The 25860-nt window shown below is 46.6% G+C and overlaps 1 protein-coding gene across 2 annotated transcripts in view; it reads right to left on the minus strand.

Moving 5' to 3' along the window:
* LOC143983952 (putative tRNA methyltransferase 9B) overlaps positions 1-5967 on the minus strand; it is a 48217-nt gene extending 42250 nt beyond the window's left edge. The window contains exon 1 of one of the 2 annotated variants that reach the window (XM_077484126.1): positions 5780-5967. The gene's annotated coding sequence lies outside the window, so the exon portion shown is untranslated. The remainder of the gene's footprint in view (positions 1-5779) is intronic. The other variant, XM_077484125.1, reaches the window with a different exon arrangement.
* Between the last annotated feature and the right edge of the window lie 19893 nt (positions 5968-25860).

Raw genomic sequence — 25860 nt, forward strand, 5'->3', positions numbered from 1 at the left:
ACCAGTACTTCTTGGTCTACCAGATCTCCCAAAAGAAGACCCAGAGCCTTCGCCTTCTCTTGGTCCCTTGGTAACCTGGTTACCTGAAAATTCGGGAGGGGAACTGAACCAAACTCCAACATGTAGCCGTTCCTTATTACATCTCGTATGAACGGACTTTCGGTTGAAGTATCCCATTGTGGAAGGAACTTCCCCAGCCTTCCTCCCACCGGGACACAGGAGTCACTGGGTTTTAGGGGAGGGTTGAGGAGGATTGAATAAGATTCCTCCTCTGCCCCTTCCCTTGTGACCCGACCAATGTTTTTTGGGGAGAACCTCCCTTTCCTGCAGGTTCTGCTGCCTAGAGCCTCGAAAAAAAGCGCTTTCCTTCAGCTTTCTTTTTCTTCTCTGGGAAGGCTTTCTTCCTATCCTGCGTGCGCTCTAACGTCCCTTGCAGGCCGGGGCCGAACAAGTGGTCCCCTGAAAAAGGTAGTCCACACAGCTTCAATTTCGAAGCTGCGTCGCCTGCCCAGGTTTTAAGCCAAACGGCCCTTCTGGCAGCGTTCACTAATGCGGCAGATCTAGCAACAAATTTGACTGATTCTGCGGAGGCATCGGCCAAAAACCCCACTGCCTTGAACAGTAGCGGAAAGGACTTCAACAGCTGTTGCCTGGAAGTGCCCGCTGAAATGTGAGATTGTAACTGTGTAAGCCAACACTCTATGTTTCTGGCCACACAGGTAGCTGCTAGGGCTGGCTTAAGCCCAATGGAAGAGGCATCTCAGGCCCTCTTAAGCAGCACATCTCCCCTCTTATCCATGGGATCCCTGAGAGAACCCATATCATCAAAAGGCCAAATCTGTCTTTTTAGAGACTTTAGCCAAGGGAGCATCAAGTTTGGGAACTTTGTTCCAGGGATGCACTGCATCCGTCTCAAAAAGGGAACCTCCTTTTAAGGCTACCTGAAAAAAACGACCTCTTTTCCGGTTGTTCCCACTCCAGCAGAAATCGTCTCAATCAGCAATTTATGGACGGGGAATACCCTGTCTTTCAGTACACTCTACCCCTGATACATCATGCCGCGTTTTGAAAGCTGGACCTGTTCTTCCCTGATCTCCAAAGTGTCATATATCGCCTTAAGGAGGTCACCCACATCGTCCAAAGACAGCTTGTATCTGGATGATCTAATGGACTCTTCCTCCCCCTCTGACTCAGAAGTAGACTCTGTCCTAGAGGAGGCTAATGACCTTGGTACCCTCTCCTTATCCACCTCCATCTCCTGACTTGGTTCAGACAAGGAGGGCATACTCATGGCCCTGGGTAAAGAGACAGAAGGACCCTGCATCCTATCCATCATGCTCTTGAATGACTGGAAAGTGGATGCCATTTCATCCTTCACGGATGTCAAAACTTTGTGGCAAGCTGTCACCGAGTCCTCTTTCACCAGGCTACTGACACAATCCGGGCAAAGCGGCTTCTCCCAACCGGTGCCTAACTTAGCCCCACACACAGCACATTTCCTTCTGGGCAAAGGTATCTGGGCTCTGTCTTGTTTGACCTAAAAACAAAGAAAAAACAGGGTCCCATTAAAATACCCTCCGACCACACCACTGTGCTTCTAGGGTCTGCCTAGGAAGTGCCCCCCTCACCAGCAGGTTCCCCACCCCGGGAGGGTACTAAGGTCAGAGTGACCCCTCCACCCCCCAGTGGAAGTCCTGGTCTGCCCTCACCAAGCTTACCTGAGAGGTGCTGGAGCCTGTCGAAGCGGAGTCCACCTGCACAACTGCGTCCTCCATGGTTCCAGTGTCTTACTCAGTCTCCCTGAGCCTTCACACCGCTCCAGACAGCCCTGTAGCCACACCGCTGCGCCCAAAGGACTGGAATAGGTCCGGCGGCGCCCCCTGATGACACGAATCCGGCGGAAGTGCGTCTCTCCCACTTCCGGACGCCGGAACGCAAAAACTCCACCCACTCACGCCGTGCGTTCCTTACGAACGCACCGTTTACAGTACCCGAATGCCAGCCAGTGGATCCGAACGTCTCTCGCCGGCCATCCGACCGACCAGGTACGAGCGGTTAGCGCGATAGAGGGGGAGATTGCCGCCCATCGGGGTCCCGTTCTCTCCGAACGTTTTTAATGGCAGCGGGGACTGATAGCTACCATCTCCTCCCTCCGAACGGACCGAGGGGTGCTATGGGCCAGGTCCACCAGGTGCCCCCCCCCAGGACAACCCCTGAGAAGAAGGAGCTCCCCTACTAGTTCCGACATGCTCCTTCCCATCCGGCAGGAAACACAAAAACTGAGGAGGGCCTGGAGGACCACACCTTTTATTTGATTGGGTTGACGCGTTTCCTGTCCCGGAGGGAGGAGCCCTATATCTCAGAGGCTGTCCTGGAAGACGATATGAGAAATATATCTTTGATAGATGTGTCTTTATCCTCTTCCACATGTCCCCAATAGTTAGATGTACTCATAGGATAAGAAAGAGCATACATTGCGTGATATTGTTTAAAAAGGTTTTATTATAAAATAATATCCACTCACATGTTGGTCTTTCATGACAAGCATATAAAACGCAGTGAAATCCATGTTTTGCGTTCCAAAATCCAAGAAATGGCGCACAGACAGAGCAGGAACTTCCCATACTAATTCTTAAAGGAGTACACACCTATTTCTTGCAGCAGTCAAAACTTAATTTCATTTGAGCACAACCACTTATACTAAAAAGATTGTTCGATAATCCAATAATTGAGTTATGTACTTTGTACAATCATTTTTTCTGTCCAGAACGATCAGAATAATTTTGATTAATTTGATCAGTTTTGCTTAAATATCCGATCATATAGGATTCTGAGAAGAACTGTTGAATCAGTTGTTACATGTATGGTCACCATTGAAGCAGAACTGAACATAACCAGTAAAAAAAAAATACAAGCAGGCAGCTTTTTATTACAGAAGAGACATGCTATGTCCCTGCTGCAATAAAAAACTTAAAGTGGTTGTAAACCCTTACAAACCACTTTGACCTCCAGGTAAGCCTAGATTAAGGCTTACCTGTAGGTACAAGAAATATCTCCTAAACCTACACGGTTTAGGAGATATTTGCCAAATTACAGGCACCGCTGTCTATGGCGCATGCGCCGCAGACAGCGGCGCGCTGGCGCACTGAGCGCGCCGCTGTCAACGGCGATATGCCACGAGTGGTGGCTCCCGTGCGCATGCGCAGGAGTGACGTCATCGCGGCTTCGTCGAATGACAGCGGCGGAGCGGCGAGACCCACCGAGAAGATGGATGCTCCGGACTACAGGGAACAGCGGTGACTTCGCTGGCTCCTGTGTCAGGTAAGTGACACATAAGGGACTACTATGCGATGCATAGTAGTCTATTATGCTTTACCTTTGCAGGGAATCAAAGAGGAAGTAAACTCATCAGGGTTTACTTCCTCTTTAACTGCTTGCTTGCACTCTTCTATTGAATGCACACTGAGCTGTGCATGCATAGCTCAGCATGCACTGCTGGCACATGCTGGCTGTACTGGAGTGACAGACACTTGTGTGCATGCATGGGAGGATGTCACTCCCCCGACCAGCCAATCAAGAGGCCAAAAACCAGACACTTGGAAGTAGGAAAAGATTTAGGCTGGGTTCATACCGTAGCACACGTTTCAGGTCCGATTTCAGCCCGAATTTCTAAACAATTCGCACCCGAGCTGCTGCTGAGATATGTGAACCGGCTCCATAGAGAGCCGATCACAATCTCCTGACATCCGAATTGGATGCAGGAAAATCTGCATTCAATTCACAATAGTGTGAACCCAGCCTAAGGGATTTAACCACCGCATCCCTGGAATAAAGAGTTATTTCTTTGAGTTTAGTTCTGGTTTAAGTCTCCCTTACACTGTTAGAATATCAGCTGAAATTCAAACAGTGAGTGGATCTGCTGACTTGACAAAAAAGTTGATTACTCAATTGACTTTCCTTGAGGCTGGGTTCACACTGGTACCATTTCATTAAAAGTCAGATCGTCTTAACTGATCTGACTTTGGCATGCAACTTGTGCTCCGATGATCTTAAAAGGGAACCCCACGCCCCAAAAAAAAGGCATAGAATCCCCCTCCAAGACCATACCAGACCATTTGGCATTTAAGGGGAACCTGAAACCCCCCCCCCAAAAAAAAAAAAAAATAATAAAAAGGAGGAGGAGGAAAGAGGGCCCCCCCAAATCTATACCAGACTCTTATCTCTTATGTGAGCACGCAGTCCAGCGGGTTAGGAAAGGGGGTGGGACAAGCGATCACCCCCCCTACTTTTTAAATAATATATATATATATATATATATATATATATATATATATATATATATATATATATATATATATATATATATATATATATATATATATATATATATATTTTTTTTTTTTTTTTTTTTAACCTTGTTTATAACCTTAAGATAGAAGGAGCTGCTGAGCTGCTACAGGCTAAAGAAAGAATTGGAGCCATGTGTTACTATATGGCAGAGATGCAGAACATGCTACTACACTGTAACTTGTACGCTTTAATTGTTTAAAAGGACTCATTCATATCATGTGTATTGACCTGTACAGGGCAGCATTACTCAACACAGACCCAATTCAATGAAAACATGAGTTGTTTTTACTGTGACCAGTTCAAACCAATGTGCTGCATTCATGTGTGCTAAATGGAAAATAGGACATACTATATTTAAAACGCATTGCAACGCATCACAACACGCAGCAACAAAAATACAAGGCTGGCTCCCGCTGCGGTAAAATATTGGACAGCAATGCAACACATAAAAAAAAAAAAAAAACACGTCAGCACAAGTGCGTTAATGCAGGTCAACGTGCGCTAAACAAATTGAAAATGCTGCAGATGTACAGTGAGGTGCAGAAGGAAACAATTCTAGTAGTATTTAAGAAAAACTATTTTGCCAGCTAAGCGCTGTAAAATGACAGTAAATCAACAGTCTGTTCAGGTTTAAGACTAGGTTCACGCTAAGGATGAGCTCAGGCGTGTTCGCATGCTCCATATGCTGAGCCCGCCAGGAAGTCGGCGCAGCTCTGCGCTAATCACAGGCAGTGAGACATTGCCCTGATGCACGGCTGCAGAGATTGGGCAATGTCTCACTGCCTACGATTAGCACAGCTCCGACCTCCTGGTGGGCTCTGCACGTGGACCATACGAACACGCCTGAGCTCATCCCTAGTTCACACCTATGCAAGTGGGTGCGGGTACAGGAATTGCAGCGATTCCCCCACCTGCAGTGAAAACGCACTGCTGAAAAAATGCGCAGGGCTGCCATTTATTCTGAATGGAAACCCCGTGCATGTAAGATCGCAGTGCGCATGCAGGAACCCCATTGAAAATCGCATGGTCAAAATGACCATACAATTTCCCTGCAGGCTGCATTTCGAAAAAATGTGCAGGCACGGCAGCCCATTGAAACAAATGCGCTGCTGTGCCTGCGCAAATGCGGGCCGCAGAAATGCACAGATGTCAACCTAGGATAATAGCCAAGGACTAGAATGTTAGCCAAGAGACACAGAATGACAGTTTGCATCGGTGGCTTCTCTCATTATACTTTGTGACAAAGCCCCTTTAAAACACCAGGGTGCTTTCTGGCCTTTTTCCAGCACTGTATAGAAAGGGTCTGTATGTATTTTTTTCCAACAGAACAATAGGCCTATAAAAGCTGCAAATCAAACAATGTACTAAACAAAGTAAGAAGAAAAGCGGAGTAACAGAGCACTCCTAAATTGTTATAGTAAATCATTACCTGTATGAAGATTGGTGGCGTTAGAAAGAAAAGATCAGCCTCTGTGTCCTGGCAGAAATGAACACATCCTCCCGGCCGGAGATTTCTACCTGGAACAAACAAAAGGAAGCAAAATTCCACCTGAATGAAAGTTTTGCTTCACCTGGCAGTGGGGGGAGGGGGAATCCTGGGTGTGCAGCCAATGAGAGACATGACAGATCCTCCGCAGGCTGGCCTCTCTGATGTCTTCTGTGCTTACTCATCAGCCACAAAGCCACTCCTCTGAGATGGGAGACAAAAGGTTCTGCTCCACAATACCTGCCATGTAAACAATTAACTATTCTGTCCAACGACAAGATGAAACTTGTCATCTGTCAATGCTAAAGGTGAACTCCAGACACACAAACTTTCATTGAAAGGATATACACTCACCGGCCACTTTATTAGGTACACCTTGCTAGTACCGGGTTGGACCCTCTTTTCCCTTTATAACTGCCGTAATTTTCATGGCAAAGGTTCACCAAGGTGTTGTAAACATTCTTCAGAGATGTCAGTCCATAGTGACATGATCGCATCATGCAGTTGCTGCAGATTTGTCGGTTGCACATCCATGATGCGTAACTCCCGTGCCACCACATCCCAAAGGTGCTCTACTGGATTGAGATCTGGTGACTGTGGAGGTCATTGCAGTACAGTGACCTCATTGTCATTTTCAAGAAACCGGTTTGAGATGATTTGAGCTTTGCGACATGGTGCATTATCCTGTTGGAAGTAGCCATCAGAAGATGAGTACACTGTACAGCTGTGGCCAACAGTTTTTAGAAAGACACAAATATTCATTTTCACAAAGTCTGCTGCTTTAGTATTTTTAGATCTTTTTGTCAGGTGTTACTATGGTATACTGAAGTATAATTACAAGCATTTCAGAAGTGTCAAAGGCTATTATTGACAATTACATGAAGAGTTTATATTGACCCTTCTTTTTCAAGCCCACTCTTGCATAATCAATGCTTGGAGTTATTAGAATTTGTGGTGTTTTTTGTTTTGTTCACCTGCCTCTTGAGGATTGACCCCAATTTCCCAATGGGATTAGGGTCTGGGGAGTTTCCTGGCCATGGACCCAAATTTACAATGTTTTGTTCCCCAAGCCACTAAAGCTGGCCATACACCTATAGATTATCTGCAGGTTTTCTATGGTTAGATGGAAAAAGTGGGAGATTCCTCCATCCACACAGTTTAGCAAACATGGAGAAATCTTTTGCACTTTTTCCATCTAACCATAGAAAATCTGCAGATAATCTATAGGTGTATGTCCAGCTTTAGTTATCACTTTTGCCTTATGGCAAGGTGCTCCATCATGCTGGAAAAGGAATTGTTCCTCACCAAATTGATCTTGGGAGAAGTTGCTCTCGGAGGATGTTTTTGTACCATTCTTTATTCATCGTTGTGTTCTTAGGCAAAATTATGAGTGAGTCCACTCCCTTGTCTGAGAAGCAAACCCTACAAATGAATGGTCTCAGGATGCTTTACTGTTGGCATGACACAGGACTGATGGTAGCGCTCACCTTTTCTTCTTCAGACAAGTTTTTTTTCCGGATGCCCAAAACAATCAGAAATCGGAGTTCATCAGAGAAAATGACTTTACCCCAGTCCTCAGCAATCCAATCCTTGTACCTGTGCAGAATATGTCTGTCCCTGATGTTTTTCCTGGAGAGAAGTGGCTTCTTTCATTCCCTTCTTGACACCAGGTCATCATCCAAAAGTCATCATCTCACTGTGCATGTAAATGCCCTCACACCTGCCTGCTGCCATTCTTGAGCAAGCTCTGCACTGGTGGTGCCCCGATCCCGCAGATGAATCAACTGTAGGAGACAGTCCTGGCACTTGCTGGACTTTTTTGGGCGTCTGACTCTTGAAGTCTTCTTCACAAATGCAGTGGAAATGTATTTTTGGGGATTAAGTTAATTTTCATGACAAAGAGGGGCTTTACAATTAATTGCAATTCATCTGATCACTCTTCATAACATTCTAGAGTATGAATGAATGAAATACTTGTATAGCGCACAATGCGATCTGAATCGTCTCTAGGTATATGCAATTGTCATCATAAAAATGATTATGATGCAGACTTTGTAAAAATTAATATTTGCGTCATTCTCAAAACTTTTGGCCATGGCTATAGTCATAAAGGTATGGACAATCATGGTCAGCAACAATACTCAGATAGACCGTGGCATTTGAATGATACTCAATTAATACTAAGGGGCCCACAGTGTGCCAAGAAAATATCCCCTACACCATTACACCACCAGCAGCCTGAACCGTTGATACAAGGCAGGATGGATCCATGTTTTCATGTTGTTTATGCCAAATTCTGAACCTACCATCTGAATGTTGCAGCTGAAACCAAGACTCATCATACCAGGTAACGTTTTTCCACTCTTCTATTGTCCAATTTTGGTGAGCCTGTGTGGATTGTAGCCTCAATTTCCTGTTCTTAACTGACAGAAATGTGTCTTCTGCTACTGTAGCCCATCTGCTTCAAGGTTCGATGTGTTGTGCATACAGAGATAGTAATCTTCATACCTTGGTTGTAACGAGTGGTTATTTGAGTTACTGTTGCCTTTTTATCATATTGAACCAGCCTGCCCATTCTCCTCTGACCTCTGACATCAACAAGCCATTTTCCTCCACACAACTGCTGCCCACTGGATATTTTCTCTTTTTCGGACATTCTCTGTAAACCCCAGAGATGGTTGGGCGTGAAAATCCCATCAGATCTGTTTTTGAAATACTCAGACCAGCCCGTCTGGCACCAACAACCATGCCATGTTCAGAGTCACTTAAATCCACTTTCTTCCCCATTCTGATGCTCAGTTTGAACTTCAGCAAGTCGTCTTCACCATGTCTAGATGCCTGCATTGAGTTGCTGACGTGATTGGCTGATGTGTGTTACCAAGCAATTGAACCGGTGTACCTAATTAAGTGGCCGGTGAGTGTAATGCCGCGTACACACGTAGCCAACTCTCCGGCGGACTTAGTCTGCCGGACTTCCCGCCAGACTGTCTGCCGGACTTTCCGAACGGGCTACTTGCCCACACACGGCACTTTTTCAGCAGACTAATACGGCGTACTAAGTCCGCTGGACTATCCGCCGTACCTTTGAAATGAACGGACTCGCCCACACACGCGGAGGAAAGTCTGCTCATTTTGAGTGCGTCTCCAGGTAGCCGGGGCCAGCAACGCCTCCTTAGTCACCTGGTATGGACTTAAAGGGGAACCCCAACACTGAAAATCGGCATGGGGGTCCCCCCAGGTCCACATCAGACCCTTGTCCGAGCACGCTACCTGGCCGGCCAGGAAAGGGGGGGACGAGCGAGCGCCCCCCCCTCCTGAGCCGTACCAGGCCGCGTGCCCTCAACATGGGGGGCCGCGTGGCCCCCCCACCCCAAAGCACCTTGTCCCCATGTTGATGAGGACAAGGGCCTCTTCCCGACAACCCTGGCTGTTGGTTGTCGGGGTCTGTGGCGGGGGGCTTATTGGAATCCGGGAGCCCCCTTTAATAAGGGTGCCCCCGGATACCGGCCCCCCACCCTATGTGAATGAGTATGGGGTACAATGTACCCCTACCCATTCACCTGTAAATAAAAGTAAAAAAAACCACAACACACAAGGGTTAAAATAGTTTATTGCACAGCTCCGGGGGTCTTCTGTCCGTCTTCGGGGGTCTTCTCGCCGGACTCCTCCGCTATCTTCTGCTAGCTCTTTTGCTAGCGGAGGAGCCCGGCTTTCTTCTTCGCCGCCGCCCTCTTCTTCCGACTTTGTGGATCTTGTCCCCCTCTTCGGGGGTCTTGTCTTCCTCTTCGGTTCTTCTTGCCGGGTCACCGCGCCTTCGCCGCTGTTGCCGTCTTCTGTTCTTCTCTTCAGATGTTGCCTCGTCACTCTCTCTGGGACTGTGGATGCTGGGACTGTGACATCATACTGGCCGGGGACATCATCCGGTGATGTCCCTATATAAGTTGGCGCGCCGTGTCCCCATCATTGTGAGCAGAGAGAGCGACGAGGCAACATCTGAAGAGAAGAAGAGAAGAACAGAAGAACACAAGACGGCGACAGCGACGACAGAAGATCGGGCCACCGCCTGTAAAAGACCTAGAAGAAGGCGCGGTGGCCCGGCAAGAAGAACCGAAGAGGGGGACAAGACCCCCGAAGTCGAAAGAAGAGGGCGGCGGCGAAGAAGAAAGCCGGGCTCCTCCGCTAGCAAAAGAGCTAGCAGAAGATAGAGGAGGAGTCCGACGAGAAGACCCCGAAGACAGACAGAAGACCCCTGGAGCTGTGCAATAAACTATTTTAACCCTTGTGTGTTGTGTTTTTTTTTACTTTTTTCCACAGGTGAATGGGTAGGGGTACATTGTACCCCAGACTCATTCACATAGGGTGGGGGGCCGGTATCCGGGGGCCCACTTATTAAAGGGGGCTCCCGGATTCCGATAAGCCCCCCGCCCGCAGACCCCGACAACCAACGGCCAGGGTTGTCGGGAAGAGGCCCTTGTCCTCATCAACATGGGGACAAGGTGCTTTGGGGTGGGGGGGCCGCGTGCTCGGACAAGGGTCTGATGTGGACCTGGGGGGGACCCCCACGCCGATTTTTTCGGCGTTGGGGTTCCCCTTTAAGTCCATACCAGGTGATGGGGCCAGCGACGCCTCCTTCGCTGGCCCCGGCTACCTGGAGACGCGCTCAAAATGAGCTGACTTTTCTCCGGGCGGGAAAAGTCCATTCATTTCAAAAGTACGGCGGACTGGCACACACACGGCCGGATTGTCCGCCGAAATGCGAGTCCGACGGAAAGATTGGAGTGCAAAACTACTTTCTAAGTCCGCCGTACTTTTGGGTAAAAAAAGTCCGCCGGAGGCTACACACGGATTGTTTGTTTGTTTCTACGTGGCATAAGTCCAATTTGTGTGCACCAAATGCCTTTGCAAACCAAAATATTTAGTAAAAGTATCAGTCACATTATTACTGTGCTGTACATAGCCTGTGCAGAGAGCAGAGCTGGGGTAGGGTCCCAGCAAGCTCTACCCACAACAAGTTGCCTGCAGAAAGCTATAGGAGGAGGTTGAGACAAGACCAGTCACCCTGAACAAAGAGAGAGAGCAGCAGTGACCAGTCTTTATTACAGGAAGCTCCTGTACAGAGGAAAAGTTTCACACTGGATTACCGCACAGATATGGCAAAGAACAAAGACAAAGAACAGCAATTACAGTAAGAATACACATGTCTCTTGAATTCTTGATTATCCCAGGTTTCAGCTTCAAGGCACATGGGGCTGCCTGGATACAGTGGCTTCTGATATAAGCAGACACTGTTTAGCTGTTTTTCCCACTGCTTAATGAATTTTAAAATCATTTTTTGGAGTGCTTGCAGGGTCACCCTTGGATTGAATTTTGGCCAATTCAGCAGGCATTGACCAAAAATCCAAACCAACTATGGAGTCCTTTATTGAGCAATACAGCCAGTATGTGAAAGACCTCAAAATCAGTGGCGGCTGGTGCTCAAATTTTTTTTTTAGGGGGGGGTGCAAAAATGTTTTGAAAAATAAATCATCAATTGCAGCCACTGTGCCATCAAACGCTGCCACTGTGCCCTCAAACGCTGCCACTGTGCCCTCAAACGCTGCCACTGTGCCCTCAAACGCTGCCACTGTGTCATCAAACACTGCCACTGTGCCCATTAAACCCTGTCACTATGCCCATCAAACACTGCCACTGTACCATCAAATGCTGCCACTGTGCCCATTAAATGCTGCCACTATGCCATCAAATGTTGCCAGTGTGCCCATCATACGCTGCTAGTGTGCCTATCATACGCTGCCAGTGTGCCCATCAAACGCTGCCAGTCTGCCCATCATACGCTGCCAGTGTGCACTGCCCATCATATGCTGCCAGTGTGCCCATCAAATGCTGACAGTCTGCCCACCATTTGCTGCCAGTGTCCCTCCCGGGACACCCCGCTCACACACCCCCACAGATGGATCGAGAGACACCCCGCACCCAAACCCGTGAATGGATCGCGGGACACCCTGCTCCCACCGCTACCCCCCCGGGTATGGTCTGCGGGACACCCCAGCCCGCTCACACCCCGTGTAGGAGGACCGGTGCTTACCTTCGTAAGTTGACCTCTTCTCCGACATCTCGTCTTCAGTCAACTTCTTCCACTCTGTCCCACTTCCGCCAAAGCACTGAGCATCCAATAGGGACACTTGGCTCTTTGGCCAATCAGGAAACAGGTCTCACTGACCTACCTCCAGATTGGTGGGCAGGCAATGCGACGTGAAAATATTCATTCACTATGGTCACACAATTGGGTGGGATCAGGGCACACTCTCTGTGCCCGAGCCCACCCCTTTTGAAGCATATTAGAGCCTCTGGCTCTAATCAGGTGCTTCAAAAAAATACATCCCCTCCTGCCCCCACCATAGGAGTCCATGTGTTCGGCGTCCTGAAAGGATAGGGAGGCGGTAACAGGGATGGGGGGGCGGTGCCTGTGCGCCCATAATGCACAGGCCGCCACTGCTGAAATTATATACCTTATAGGAGACCAGGATGATGAGGGCAAGCTCTTGTATCTCCTGCTTAAGCAACTCTGAAAGTGAAACAGAAGTTGCAAAGGGCCAGGAAGAACATGAGTGCTGGAAGATGTAGTTTGCAAAACTCCGAACAGGAGATGCCAACCAAAACTATGAGCAGGACTATGCATAGAAGCAGGCAGCTGCATCAGCACATAAGGCAAGTAGACAATTTACAAGGCATGGAGCAGAATCGGAGGCAGAAGTGAAGTCACAGCCGAGGTCAGTAAGAAGCGGGCAATGAAGTAACAAATCAGGAGCCAGATCAAGGTCAGGAATAAAGCCAAGGCCAGGAAAGGGTTAGAACAGAAGTGCAGTAAAGGATCCAAATCAGGTCAGGATGAAGCGGGGTCAGTAACAGGAATTACACGCAGAACACGAGTCTGGAGCAGAACAAGCTAAAGACCAGTTAGAACTGACACCAGGCTAACGTTCATGCAGAAGTATGCATATGTGAATGCACTGGCCACCCATTTGTGTGTAGCACGACCCCCTTCAGGACTGCTTGGATTTACCTGCTCATCTACACTGCCATGACCTTGTGAACATTCCAACCCACCTGACACTCTGGGTTCAGACATCTTTGCACCACCTTAAAGTAATAAGTCAAGTAATAAGTCAAACAACTCAACTCAAACAACAACGTATTCTATTAACGTTTACTGAAATGCTCAAAGAGAATATTGTTACACAAAGGAGGTAATAGATCCACTGAGCTTTGGGTAACAGTCCTAGCTCAGCAAAGGACACAATACCACAATATAAGATAATTTGGGTTGTAACAGTATATAATATACACATATTTACAAAGTGATACCACTAGAACAAGACCTGAAAGGATAAGCAAGTTAAGCATTAATTCTGGCAAAACCTCTAAAGGGGGAAGCCAGGCTGGCCTATTTAACCTTTAATGCTAATGGGAGATCAAGTTTAATAAGAATGACTTGAGGGCCCTTTAAGCAGTAATGACAGCAATGTCCATGTTGCAGGCCTGATGGTCTTCACCAGCAGTCAGAGCTCATTAACTTTATCCAAAAGGGTGCAGTGACAAGTCAATGGTATTTCTAGGAACGGATGAAGCTAAAGATGTCTATGTACAGTGTTCAAAGATAGGTGCAGTAAGGTATTCCCAAAGTAAAGCTATCTGAAAACAGTGTCCCAGTGAAGTAATAAGAAAGGTTTGCAAAGGTGGGCAATTGCCCTCTCACCAACGACCAGGCCGATTCAATGCCTCCTGGACAGCAGTTTCCGGAGCAATGTCCATGCAGCGCATCCACTGTCATGATCTCCTGATGCAAAGCTTGAAGCACGGGTGTCGGGTGACCAAGATGGTGCTGGATGGATGTCTGATGAACAGCAAGCAGTGTTAGGCCCTTCTCTTCCGGGTTGGAATGTTTTAGCCCTGCGTAGTAGGCTGCAACCTCACCTTCACTGAACGGAGAGGTCTGTCACGCACGAGGCCCAGGAGGAAGAGAGTATGAGGCGGGTCTCTGGCTTCTTTTATACCCAGCAATCTCCCTGATGGTAGTGTAGAGGCCATAACCCATTGCACGGCGGCCTTGACTTAATGGGCTTACCGGTTACCTTCTCTTGGCCTGCTCCTCCGTGTCTAGGGGTTCTGAGGGTTGATACCCAATGACTTGTACACTGACACAGATGAATTCCTTTCAAAAAGGTTTATTTTGCAGTAGAACTTTCACAAACACAGTCTCTTAGGGAACAGAGGGCAAGGGTGAAGAACTCAGGCACCTTGAACTGCAGGTTTAGCAAAGTCTCTATTTCCACCCAGAGAGTAGCCACTCGCAGCTGGACACTTCAAGGCTGAACAGATCTCTAGCCAGAGATCATGGCAGTCAGCACGTTGACTCAAAACTTGAACAATCAACTGAGGCCGCGTACACACGCGGGGACTGTTCGCCCAACTTTGTCCGTCAAACAGTTTCGGCAAACAGTCCGCTCAAAATTAGCATGGACGGACATGGCCACACACGACGTACGAACAGTTTGCTGAAACCGTGCGCGATGACGTGAACGGCACGTACGACGGGACGAAAAATACGACGTCCTATACACTGCATTATAACTTTCGGCGTGTAAAGCCTTTCTGAGCATGCGCGGAACTTAGTTTGTCGAACAAGCCTACACACGAGGGAACTGTTCGCTGAAACAAGGTTTCAGCGGACAGTTTTTCGGAAATTCCGAAAAACCTTGTTCAGCGGACTGTTCGCTGAAACTGTCCGCTGAAAGCCCACACACGAGCGGACTGTTTGCCGAAACACTGTTCAGCGGACAAAGTTGGGCGAACAGTCCCCGCGTGTGTACGCGGCCTGAGGGTATACAGGAACCTTTTTCCACCGTACCTGGAACGTTTCCCGCTTCCTCTATGGTACTGGAAAAGTGTGAATTCGTCAATGTCCTTCCCAACTCAGTAACCAGGCACTTCTCAGGATGCCACTTGCCGGCCCTCCCCCGGTCACTTCCATGAGCTGTGGTGTCCCTCCAAGCCGAGAGCACACCCAGACAACACCTTGAATCCTCCCTCAGTTACTGCGCCTCGGAACAGCCGGCCCCGAGACTCGGGAACAGACAGATCCCTACCCCAGACCGGTCTATCAGGGGCCACCGACAGGAACATGTTGTGGGGTGTCGAACACCCCGTGGCTGGGACCCCTCACGGGGCTACCCCGGTCCTGGAACCAGAACAGACCACACGGGTCTCACATACAACTCCGGAACCCTGAACACGTGACCCACACCTGTTTAAGTACTCCCTCCCAGACTCCTCAGCGGGCCCCGGCACTCCCGCTGATTGTCTCTGAGAGGGCTGATACCCAAACATCCAAACAGGCTTGGTTCTGGCCTGTCATGTGCACGTCACCAGGCAGAACTTTCAAACATAACCTGGCCAGACTGGTGTAAAGGCCTAATTACAATAATTAACCCTCAGAACCTTTACTGTACTGAGACCAAAAACTAAATTTACAATGCGTGTGACATTTGATCCCAAATGTCATCCGCTACAGTAGCAAAGATCCCTGGGATATATAGCCTAGGTGTATAGTCATGCGGAGCAATTGCCATTTTGAGGAACTACTAATCCCACAATCTCTTTGGTTTGGCTCACAAATATTATGTCAGTTAGGGATACTGGGCACTAAAGGGACAGCATGATATACAGAAACAACGGAGGATCACTACACTTTGCAATTGTAGTCCACATTGCTACATCCTCCGCCCCACTTGAAAGTCTTTGGTTCCTGAAAACAGAACACAACCTGTGGGATCACCTTACTGTATCATAAGAAAGTGAATGGTTAATCATCTGACAAACCAGAAGTTGTAACAGCCAAAAACTGACCCACAGAATGATCTTCTAACAGTAAATTATATACATCATCAGGCGAAGTCATATTCATTTTGTGACAGGCCAATAACAGGTTAGTTGCCCATCCAGTAGTGTCAGGAGGTGAATCAAGGTCATCCTTTATTAAAGGTTCAATAAAGGTGGCAAGTGCTTGACTAGAGCGTTGCGCGGAGGTAATACGTTTGTCAGAGTTTTATCCAAAGTATCATACGTCAGTCTTTTTTGGAGAGAATATTTTCTGTCCCCTATCTGTTCCACCGAAACTACATCCGAATTCAGGCTCAGGTTCTGAATCAGGCTCTGGTTCAGGTCCTGGTTCAGGTTCTGGTTCAGGAACATTTGCTCTCTCTGCTTCATTAGTAGGAGGAATAGGAGTCTCCAACACATTCGATACTTCATTGGATTCCATCTTGACTTCCTCAACTCCTCCTAGTGAGTGATGGGCTAGTGTTTCAGTTTCCGACAAGGAGAGACGTGTCTCCTGACTGTCTTCCTCCTCAGTCCCTGGAGTGATGGGATTGTCTTTCAAAGGCGAGACGGAGAACCAATCAACAGTTAATTCTTCATCATCACTCTCCTCTTCAGGTGGCATGGGTGAACAAGGTTTTCTAGCCCTAGGCCTCAGCGTAGGGGACTGGTAAGTCTCTAGGTCAGAGGATGGGGGTACTCGGACAGCCTTAGATATAGGTAGCAAGTGGCTTTGATGCCAGGTCTTCCCTTTAGGCCAAATCTGGGGGAGTATCCAGTAGAATCATTCGAAGTGCTATTATAAGCATGAACCATGGCAGCTATATGGTCTCCCCAATGTTGTTTCTTCTCCAAAGGAAAGGTCCCCAACATGTTCAGTAGGGTACGGTTGAAACGCTCAGGTTGTGGATCCCCTTGATGATGGTAAGGAGTGGTTCAGGATTTCTTTAAACTTAAGAGTTCATATAATCTTCTGATTAGCTTGCTCTCAAAATCCCAACCTTGATCCGAGTGTAGGCGCTGAGGCAGCCCGTAATGAACGAAAAACTTCTCCACTACAGTTTTTCTACCGTATTGGCATGTTGGTCCCTAGTGGGGAAAGCTTGAGTGTATCGGGTAAAATGATCTGTCACAACAAAGACATTACTTCATCCACTCAGGTCAGGTTCCAAACACAAGAAATCAAAGCACACCAACTCCATTGGTCCCTGGCTTTGAAGATGGCCCATTGGGGTAGCCCTGCCTGGTAAGATTTTCCTCTGAATTCATCTGATGCAACAGCGACAGCAACTTTCCACCTTAGTTCTCATGGATGGCCAGTAAAATCGATCCCTGACTAACTTGAAGGTTCTACTTGGGCCTAAGTGACCATGATCATTATGAAGAGCAGTCAACACTATTAGTCGGTGTTTCTCAGGTAAGAACAGTTGACGAACACCTCCTGGCTCTTCAGATGGACCTATCCTGTATATGACCCCATCTTCCAACCGCATTCGTTCCCACTCTCTGTGGGCTACTTTGGCCCCCTCAATGGGGCTAATCAACAGTATCCTGGGTGGCTAACGATTTCTTTATAAGAATCCCCAATGGATCTTCCCGTTGGTCCCATCTCATATCCTCTCTTGTCAGCTGAGGCAATTCTTGGCTGCGCACTTGGGTCAAATCACAGTAATATCTTGGTACTCTTGCAGGGGTGACTCCCACAGCTTTGGCCCCTATGGCCCCTCTGTGTTTATTCTCTATTCCTTGACACACAGCCCGTACTCCCTCCAATTGTAAATGGACCCAACTCTTCTGGCCAGCGGTGAAATGAGGCCTTTGGGAAAGAGTGTAAGCGACTTGATTTCCCACTCCTGGACGGTATTTCAAACTGAACTGGCAGCCACGATGTCCAGTAGCATCCAACTTGCCAGTGGACAGTAGTTAAGTTAAGGGGTTGTTGTCAGTCTTCTCCACAAAGGTAGCTCCTTACAAATAATCACGTAGTTTATTTGCCACAGCCCACTTGAGGGCCAAGAACTCCAATTTTTGTACAGGATAGTTCTTCTCAGGAGGGGTGAGACTGCAACTCACATAGGCCACTGGGCTCTCCCCTTCGACTCCTGATACAACACTCCCCAAGGCCATTTCTGCTGGCATCCATGTGCAATTCATAGGGTTTAGATGGATCAGCGTAGGCCAACACCTGTGCTTCAACAAGCCTCCTATTCAGTCGTTCAAAAGCCTTTTCACACTTCATTATCCATTGCTCTTGAATAGGCTTGTGGGGCTTTCTAGGGCCTCCCTTCTGCACTTTCTGATGATCCCCCTCTGTTTGTTTCTGTAAAAGCTCATTCAGCGGCTGGGCAATCTGTGAGAAGTTCTTCACAAATCTTCTATACTAAGAGGAGATACCCAGAAACAACCTGAACTTAGTCGAGGTCAAGGCCAGCAAGTAACAACCTCCAACTCCTGAGGGTCAGTAGCGACTCCTCAGCTGACACTACATGACCAAGATACGTGACCGAAGCCTGATAGAATTGGCACTTCTCTAGCAACAGCTTCACCACCTCTTTGTGTAATCGTTGGAAAACTTTCTCCAACAGAGCTTCATGCTTCTCCAACGTTCTGCTGAACACAATGATATCATCAAGATACACTAGCACTTCTACCAAATTCATATCACCCACAGTATTCTCCATCAGTCTCTGGAAAGTGGCAGGAGCCCCCTGTCAATCTTTGTGACATTCGGTCAAACTCAATAAACCCTAGGGGACTGATGAAGGGCGTCTTTTCTCAGCCATCCGGATGCATGGGTATCTGGTAGTATCCACACTTTAGATCCTGCACACTGAACCATTTAGCCCCTGATAAGCATTGCAGGGTCTCTTCTATGCGGGGGGTTGTGTACTGATCTGGGATAGTCCTTGGGTTCACGGTGAGGTAGTCAATACACATCCAGAGGGACCCATTCTTATTTCTCACTACTACAATCAGGGTAGCATAAGGGCTCTTGGATTCCTTAATGACCCCTAACTCCTTCAGTTCAGCCAACCATTCTCAGAGATCCTCCAGATCACATAAGGGAATTCGCCTGGCCCTTTCACGAAAAGGCTTATCTTCAGTTAGCCAAATTCAATGTTTAGCACTCCTAGCACAGCCCACATCAAAGTCATTCTTGGAGAACATTTTCTTCCTTCGTGCTAGTTGAGCTTTGATTCTCTCCTCCCATCTGGATGGCAGATTTGGGCAGTGGACGGTAGTCCCTCTTCCATCTCCCTTCTGAACTAGCTCATCCCCCGCCACTGGGGTGGCAGCACTCACTTTCCTAATCACCATCCGGGGCTTCAGGTTGATTGGGTGACCAGTGACATTCCTCACACTGACAGGCATAGACACCCCCGCTTCCCAGTAAGGCCCTAGTGGGTATGATCTCTGGGACCAGTTCTATTCCAACCTCCTTCTCTGGTGAACCAGCTTCCACGACCATGTAAGGACCCAGCTGGTCCCACAACAGCTTAACCGTGGCTTTCAGGAAGGCCCTCTCACAAGGCTGCAACACCCTTTCATGGTTATCAAATCACCACAATTTTCCCACTCCTTCTGTGGGTACATTCTTCTCCTGCAACACTTGCAGGATATCTGCATCCTGATATCTCTATAACAGTGCTCATTTCCATTTGAGATCCCTGACTTTATGCATTACTGTGTCTTTTACTTTTCATTAGCACAATACAAGCACAATAACAGTGGAGTGATCAACTTGTTGCAGCATATAAAATTACTTATAGACTCGCCAGATTTTGAAGCTACTAATTATCAGTGGTATATTTTTTTGGGGGGGCAAACAATCCACCCGCTAGTAAGCCCCCTGCTGGCCAGTCACCCGCACCACACTTACCCCATCTAGGTTACAGGCAGTGCTTCCTCCGGGAGGCGTCTCCTCCTTCTGGTGCTTCACAGTGGCTTCCCCTGTGTCTCCTCCCTCCTCCTCCTCGTGACGGGTCTCAGGACTCACTTCCTGATTGGCCGGGAGGAGAATCAGGGTGACAATAGTGAATATTAATTTTCTATTGTCACACAACTGGGTGGGCCTGCGCCCCGAGCCCACACTTTTTTTAAGCCTATTAGAGCCTTTGGTTCTAATAACATGCTTCTAGAAAAAAAAAAAAAAAAAAAAACCCTGATTGGAATCCATGCGTCTGGTGCCCTACATGTAGATTAGGGGGGTGCGCCCTGCATTACAGGCCACCACTGGTAATAATGCCAATTTTTACTGCACAGACAGACGTTGTGTCCAGATATAGTAGAAACTCTCAGGCGCTGCTTTGCCAACAATTTTCTATTGAGCTCTTTCTATTTCTTAATCAAGGGAGTCAGGCAGGTGGGTGTTGATAGGGCCACCTGTGAATTATCACTGAGATTTTCTCAATTGCAAGCTTTTGATGAATGTACAAAGCCGAGTGCTGCATATGCACTTGGCTTTCTACATTCATTACAAGCTTGCAATTGTTATACCAGAATAGCCATATTAAAAAGATACTGGCTAATAATATAAAAAGTAAGGAAATCTTTTGTTGGAACAATGTTTACTATGCTTCAGTTTGTGAATGAACAGGAAGCCACTCAGCACAGAGCACTTCCCATTTGTTCACTGTCCAGTGCAGCTAGAGGCTGCAGGGAGAAGGATTAGGGGAGCTCTGTCCTCAGTTCCTTTCTCTCTGTTTAGACCCTTGATATTTCACGAAAGACCCCAATGGGCTCCTAAAAAAAAAAAAATGTAAAAAAGAATATTGTAAAAAATTATTTAGAAAAAAAATAAAAAATACTAACACCATCCATTGCCCTACGGACACCAATCTCCTATCTACTGACACCATCCACTGCTCTGCTGATATACATGTATGTGTGTTTGTGCTCTGGGGTGCACATCCTAATGCTATAGGCTGCACACACCAATGCTCACCGGAACACACAAAAAAAGCTTCCCGCATTTTTAGCAATGCAGTGCACCTCAAGGCACAGTAGTGCATTACCATGCATTATGGAGTGCTGCAGCACTGGTGTTATTTGATTGTTATTCAGAATGAATGAATATCCCTGAAGTGCATCTACACACATAACCACGCATTGCCACAAAGCAACGATGTACATTCAGCCTAAAAGAACTCTGGGGGGGGGGGGGGGGGGAGTGAAAATATTTTACATTTGTAGACACAGAATGCCAATAACACATACATCCAAACTATGTCAAATAATATTTTATTTTTCTACATATTTACAGTGCCAGAATTACATACATTTAAACAAAGAGCTCAAGACAAGCAGCTAAACTCAAATTAAATACAAATACACTATAGCCTTCCCAGAAGAGATGAAGCTGTTATAGCTGCAAAGGGTGGGCCAACTCAATATTGATCCCTACAAAAGTGAGTACCCCCTCACATTTTTCACACTGGTAATTCAACATGGCATCTGATGACAAAGAACTCTCTGAGGATCTGAAAAAAGGAATTGTTGCTCTACATAAAGATGGCCTAGTCTATAAGAAGATTGCCTGACACTGAACTGCAGCATGGTAGCCAAGACCATACAGTGGTTTAACTAGACAGGTTACACTCAGAACTGGCCTCTCCAGAGGTTGTCTTTGGGAAATAGACATATGAGTGCTGCCAGCATTGATGCAGAGGTTGAAGGGGTGGGGGATTCAGCCTGTCAGTTCTCAGACCATACACCACACACTGCATCAAATTGGTCTGCATGGCTGTCGTCCCAGAAGGAAGCCTTTTCTAAAGATGATGCACAAGAAAGCCTGCAAACAGTTTGCTGAAGACAAGCAGACTAAGGATATGGATTACTGGAACCATGTCCTGTGGTCTGATGAGACCAAGATAAACTTATTTGGTTCAGATGGTGTCAAGCGTGTGTGGCGGCAACCAGGTGAGGAGTACAAAGACAAATGTATCTTGCCTACAGTCAAGCATGGTGGTGGGAGTGTCATGGTCTGGGGCTGCAATGAGTGCTGCCGGCACTGGGGGGCTACAGTTCATTGAGGAAACCATGAATGCCAACATGTACTGTGACATACTGAAGCAGAGCAGGATACCCTTCCTTCGGAGACTGGGCCGCAGGGCAGTATTCAAATATCATAACGATAAACATACCTTCAAGACCACGCACCTTGCTAAAGAAGCTGACAGTAAAGGTGAGGGACTGGCCAAGCATTTCTCCAGACCTAAACCCTATTGAGCATCTGTGGGGCATCCTCAAATGAAAGGTGGAGGAGCGCAAGGTCTCTAACATCCACCAGCTCCATGATGTCATCGTGGAGAAGTGGAAGAGGACTCCAATGGCAACCTGTGAAGCTCTGGTAAACTCCATACCCAAGAGGGTTAAGGCAGTGCTGGGAAATAATGGTGGCCACACAAAATATTGACACTTTGGGCCCACTTTGGACATTTTCACTTAGGGGAGTATTTATGTTTGTTGCCAGTGGTTTAAACATTAATGGCTGTGTGTTATTTTGAGAGGACAACACATTTACATTGTTATACAAGCTGTACACTCACTACTTTACATTGTAGCAAAGTGTAATTTCTTCAGTGTTGTCACATGAAAAGATATGATAAAATATTTACATAAAATGTGAGGGGTGTGCTCACTTTTATGAGGTACTGTATAAGCTATTGGGGTTTGAGCACAGATATATTTTATTTCTATTGCAGTGCAGGTCAGTGACCAGAACTGCTTGCTACTTGTTGTGGGAGCACTCGTCATGAGGGAGGGACCAGAAGGGCCGGAGAGGGACCCAAGAAGAGGAGGATCCAGGCTACTCTGTGCAACTAGAAACTGGTGTCTAAAAACAGGAGTTTAGCCGCTTGTACATACTGCGTTTCTTTTTTCATAGTAGCAAAAAATGAAAAATGCCTGTAAATGAAACGTGGCTAAATGTGAGTTACCGCGTTTAGCGCTTGAAATGCCTCTAAACACAGCTTCTGAACACATTTTTTTGGGTTCCAAAAAAATCCTCTAAACACAACTGCCTAGAAACGACTATAAACAAACCTGTGCACATGAACTGATAAGATAACATAGAGGAGGTTCCAGGAGAAGTTGTTTTGCTGGTGAGCTTGTCTTAAGATGGTTGGACCTAGCTTTGACAAAACAGTTTAAGAGAGCAAATTTTCTGAGGATGAGGGCTGCTCTCCAAGACTTAAACTGGGAAGAAATATTGGCATCGATGAACACAGAACAGAAATGTGAATTCTTCAAAAAGACTGTATGTGAACACCCTGAAAATATATTCCCATAGTCAATAAGTTTAAAAGGCTAAAAATAAAATGTATGTGGCTCACGGTCAAAGTTAAAACAGTTATAAATAATAAGAGCTTTTTAAAAAATGTAAAAATGAAGGAACACTATTATCCTTTGCAAAGAATATAACAGAATATGTAAAAAGGGAATCAAGCCCACAAAAATTCAAAAGGAACGACAGATTGCAAAAGATAGGACAAACCCCCAAAAATTCTTCAAATATATTAAAGCAGAAGTACAGCCAAAACTGTTGGCTGACATCACAGAGCCGGTCCAGGCTTGGGAAAGATCATGGCCATATGGTCGGGATCTGCTCACATGCCTGGACCAACACCCGACTGAGCCTCTTAACGAGCCTCTGAGAGCCACCAGCTCTTGCTCCCTCCACAGCCCAGCGCTCCAGCTAGTGAGGGGGGCAGAGCAAAGAGCGCTGACTGATAGTCACCAGCCATCATGTACTGAGAACATGTAATGAGAACTGAGCGATCAGCAGTGTTTGATCGCTCGGTCCTCAGTGTTAGAGCCGACAGGCTCAAGGATGCAGCATCCGAGTGATGGTGCATCCAGCTAGGTAAGTATGAATCCGCAAAGAAAAAAAAATTCCCATACATTTATTTTAATAGTAAAAAGGTGAGGTCTGAGCATGTAGCCCCCTTACAAAATAATCTAGAGTGGGTGATGGGGGACAGAGATAAAACAAATTGATTAAATACCTTCTTCAGCTCTGTTTATACAAAGGAGCTCAGGTCCATAATCGGGATTGGATTGACACAGCCCCAAATGATCCACAATGGCTCAAAATTTATATAGTCCAGAAATATTTAGAGAGAATTAAGGTGAATAAGTACCTGGACCAGATGGCATCCACCCACAAATCATAAAAGAATTAACTTCAAAGCCATTGCTTGTAATTTTGTAGGGACTCTTTAATGACTGGAATAGTACCGCTGTATTGTCATAAGATAAATCTAAAAAGGATCAGAGTCTTTACTAAGTAACTATAGACCTGTTAGTTTAAATTCTATAGTTGGCAAGATACTGGACAGTTTAATAAAAGAACACATAGATGGGTTTGTGCTGTAAAAAAAATATTTTAACCGCTTTCCACCCAGCCAATGTACAGTAGCGGCTGGTGGTATTTTCTTTGGGGGGGCAGCAAACAGTACCCTCCCCAGTCAGTCGGTATGTCTGATGCACTTAACCTATCAGTGCTTCTCCCGCACTCTCTGTGGCGGCGGCGGTGCGCCTCTCCCTTTCCGAGTCTCCACAAGTGACGGCCCTGGCTTCCGTTTCCTCCTTCTCGGCAGCGAATCGGGAGTCTTCTCTTTTCAGCCAATCAGAAAACTGGTCTCAGACCTGCTTCTGATTGTACGGATTAAGCATCAGTGTTACATCAGCAAATATCATCATCAGCCTCCCCCATCAAATCATTCTCTGCAGCTATTACTTTTTGTACCACCACCCCCTCCCTTTAGAATGTAAGCTCTACGAGCAGAGCCTTCCTGTACCTTTTGTATTGATCTGTACTGTAATTGTGTTGTCCCCCCTATACATTGTAAAGCGCTGCGTAAACTGTTGGCGCTATATAAATCGTGTATAATAATAATAATAATATGCATGAATCTATCCATTAGTTATATAGAGGGTGGTGTCCGTTCGAAAGTCCGTTCATTTTGAACGTGATGACTAGGGATGCACCGATACCAATATCTGTATCAGTGCCGATACTTGACATTTTCGGGGGTATCGGTACTCGCGAAAATGCACAGATACCAGAAACCGATACCGTAAGTGAGGTCAGCTTGGGCAGAGCTCGGGAAACGGATAAGGTTGCGGCCTCTCCAGATGGCGGTGAGTGCTGTTTCTCTCATGACATGTGTTTTGCTGCTGATGCTGCGCCTGCTACATGGCTGCCCCACATGGCACTCCATGTCCCCTCATGGCCTAATGTCTTGTGTTGTGAGTTGACTGAGGTACTGTACTGTTCTTGCTTCTCCTCATGCCTAAACATTGTGAACGTGCAATGTACATGTCATTGATGACATTGACATTATTTTTTTATATAACATGTTCTGTGCAATTTGCGCTTTAACAGCTTTGTGACCAGCAAATAAACATGTTTTATTTTATAATGTCTTTTGACTATGTTTCAATTCTTCATATTATGGTAAAAATTTGTATTTTTTCATTATTTAAAAATAATGGTCATGTGACCAAAATCAGGTATCGGTAATTGGTTTTGGCGAGTACATAATGTCAAGTATCGGTACCCGTACTCAGTGTCAAAAAAGTGTCATCAGTGCATCCCTAGTGATGATGTACGACGGGACTAGAAAAGGAAGTTCAATAGCCAGTAGCCAATAGCTGCCCTTGCGTCGTATTCGGTCCGTCGGACCAGCATACAGTCGAACGGTTTTTCCGATAGGAATTGAGTCCGTCGGACAGATTTGAAACATGTTCTATTTCTAGGTCTGTCGGATTTTCTTAAAGAAAAACAATCGGACTATGCCACACACGATCGGACTTTCCAACAGAATGATTCTGTCTGACCTAGTCTGCCGGAAAGTCCAGTTGTGTGTACGCGGCATTAGATATACATTTCAGCACAGGATATAATCGAGAGATCTGATTAATCCTGCTTTGAAATGTGTGAAGATTTGGCATGAGCTTTTCACGCTATTGAAAAGCAGGAATTGTTCTGGTAAAAGCATAGCTTTTTAATATATCCTGGTCTGCCAAGACCCATGTTCTGCCAGGGAAAACTCAACTCTGAATCAATAGACTCAATAGAAATTGATTTATGGGATTATTTCAACACCTGCCAAGAATAGCAGGTACTATCTATTTTTTTT

The sequence above is a fragment of the Lithobates pipiens genome, unplaced genomic scaffold (genome assembly GCF_037356315.1).
Source record: "Lithobates pipiens isolate NorthernLeopardFrog02 unplaced genomic scaffold, aLitPip1_a1.2 Scaffold_16, whole genome shotgun sequence".
NCBI lineage: Eukaryota > Metazoa > Chordata > Amphibia > Anura > Ranidae > Lithobates > Lithobates pipiens.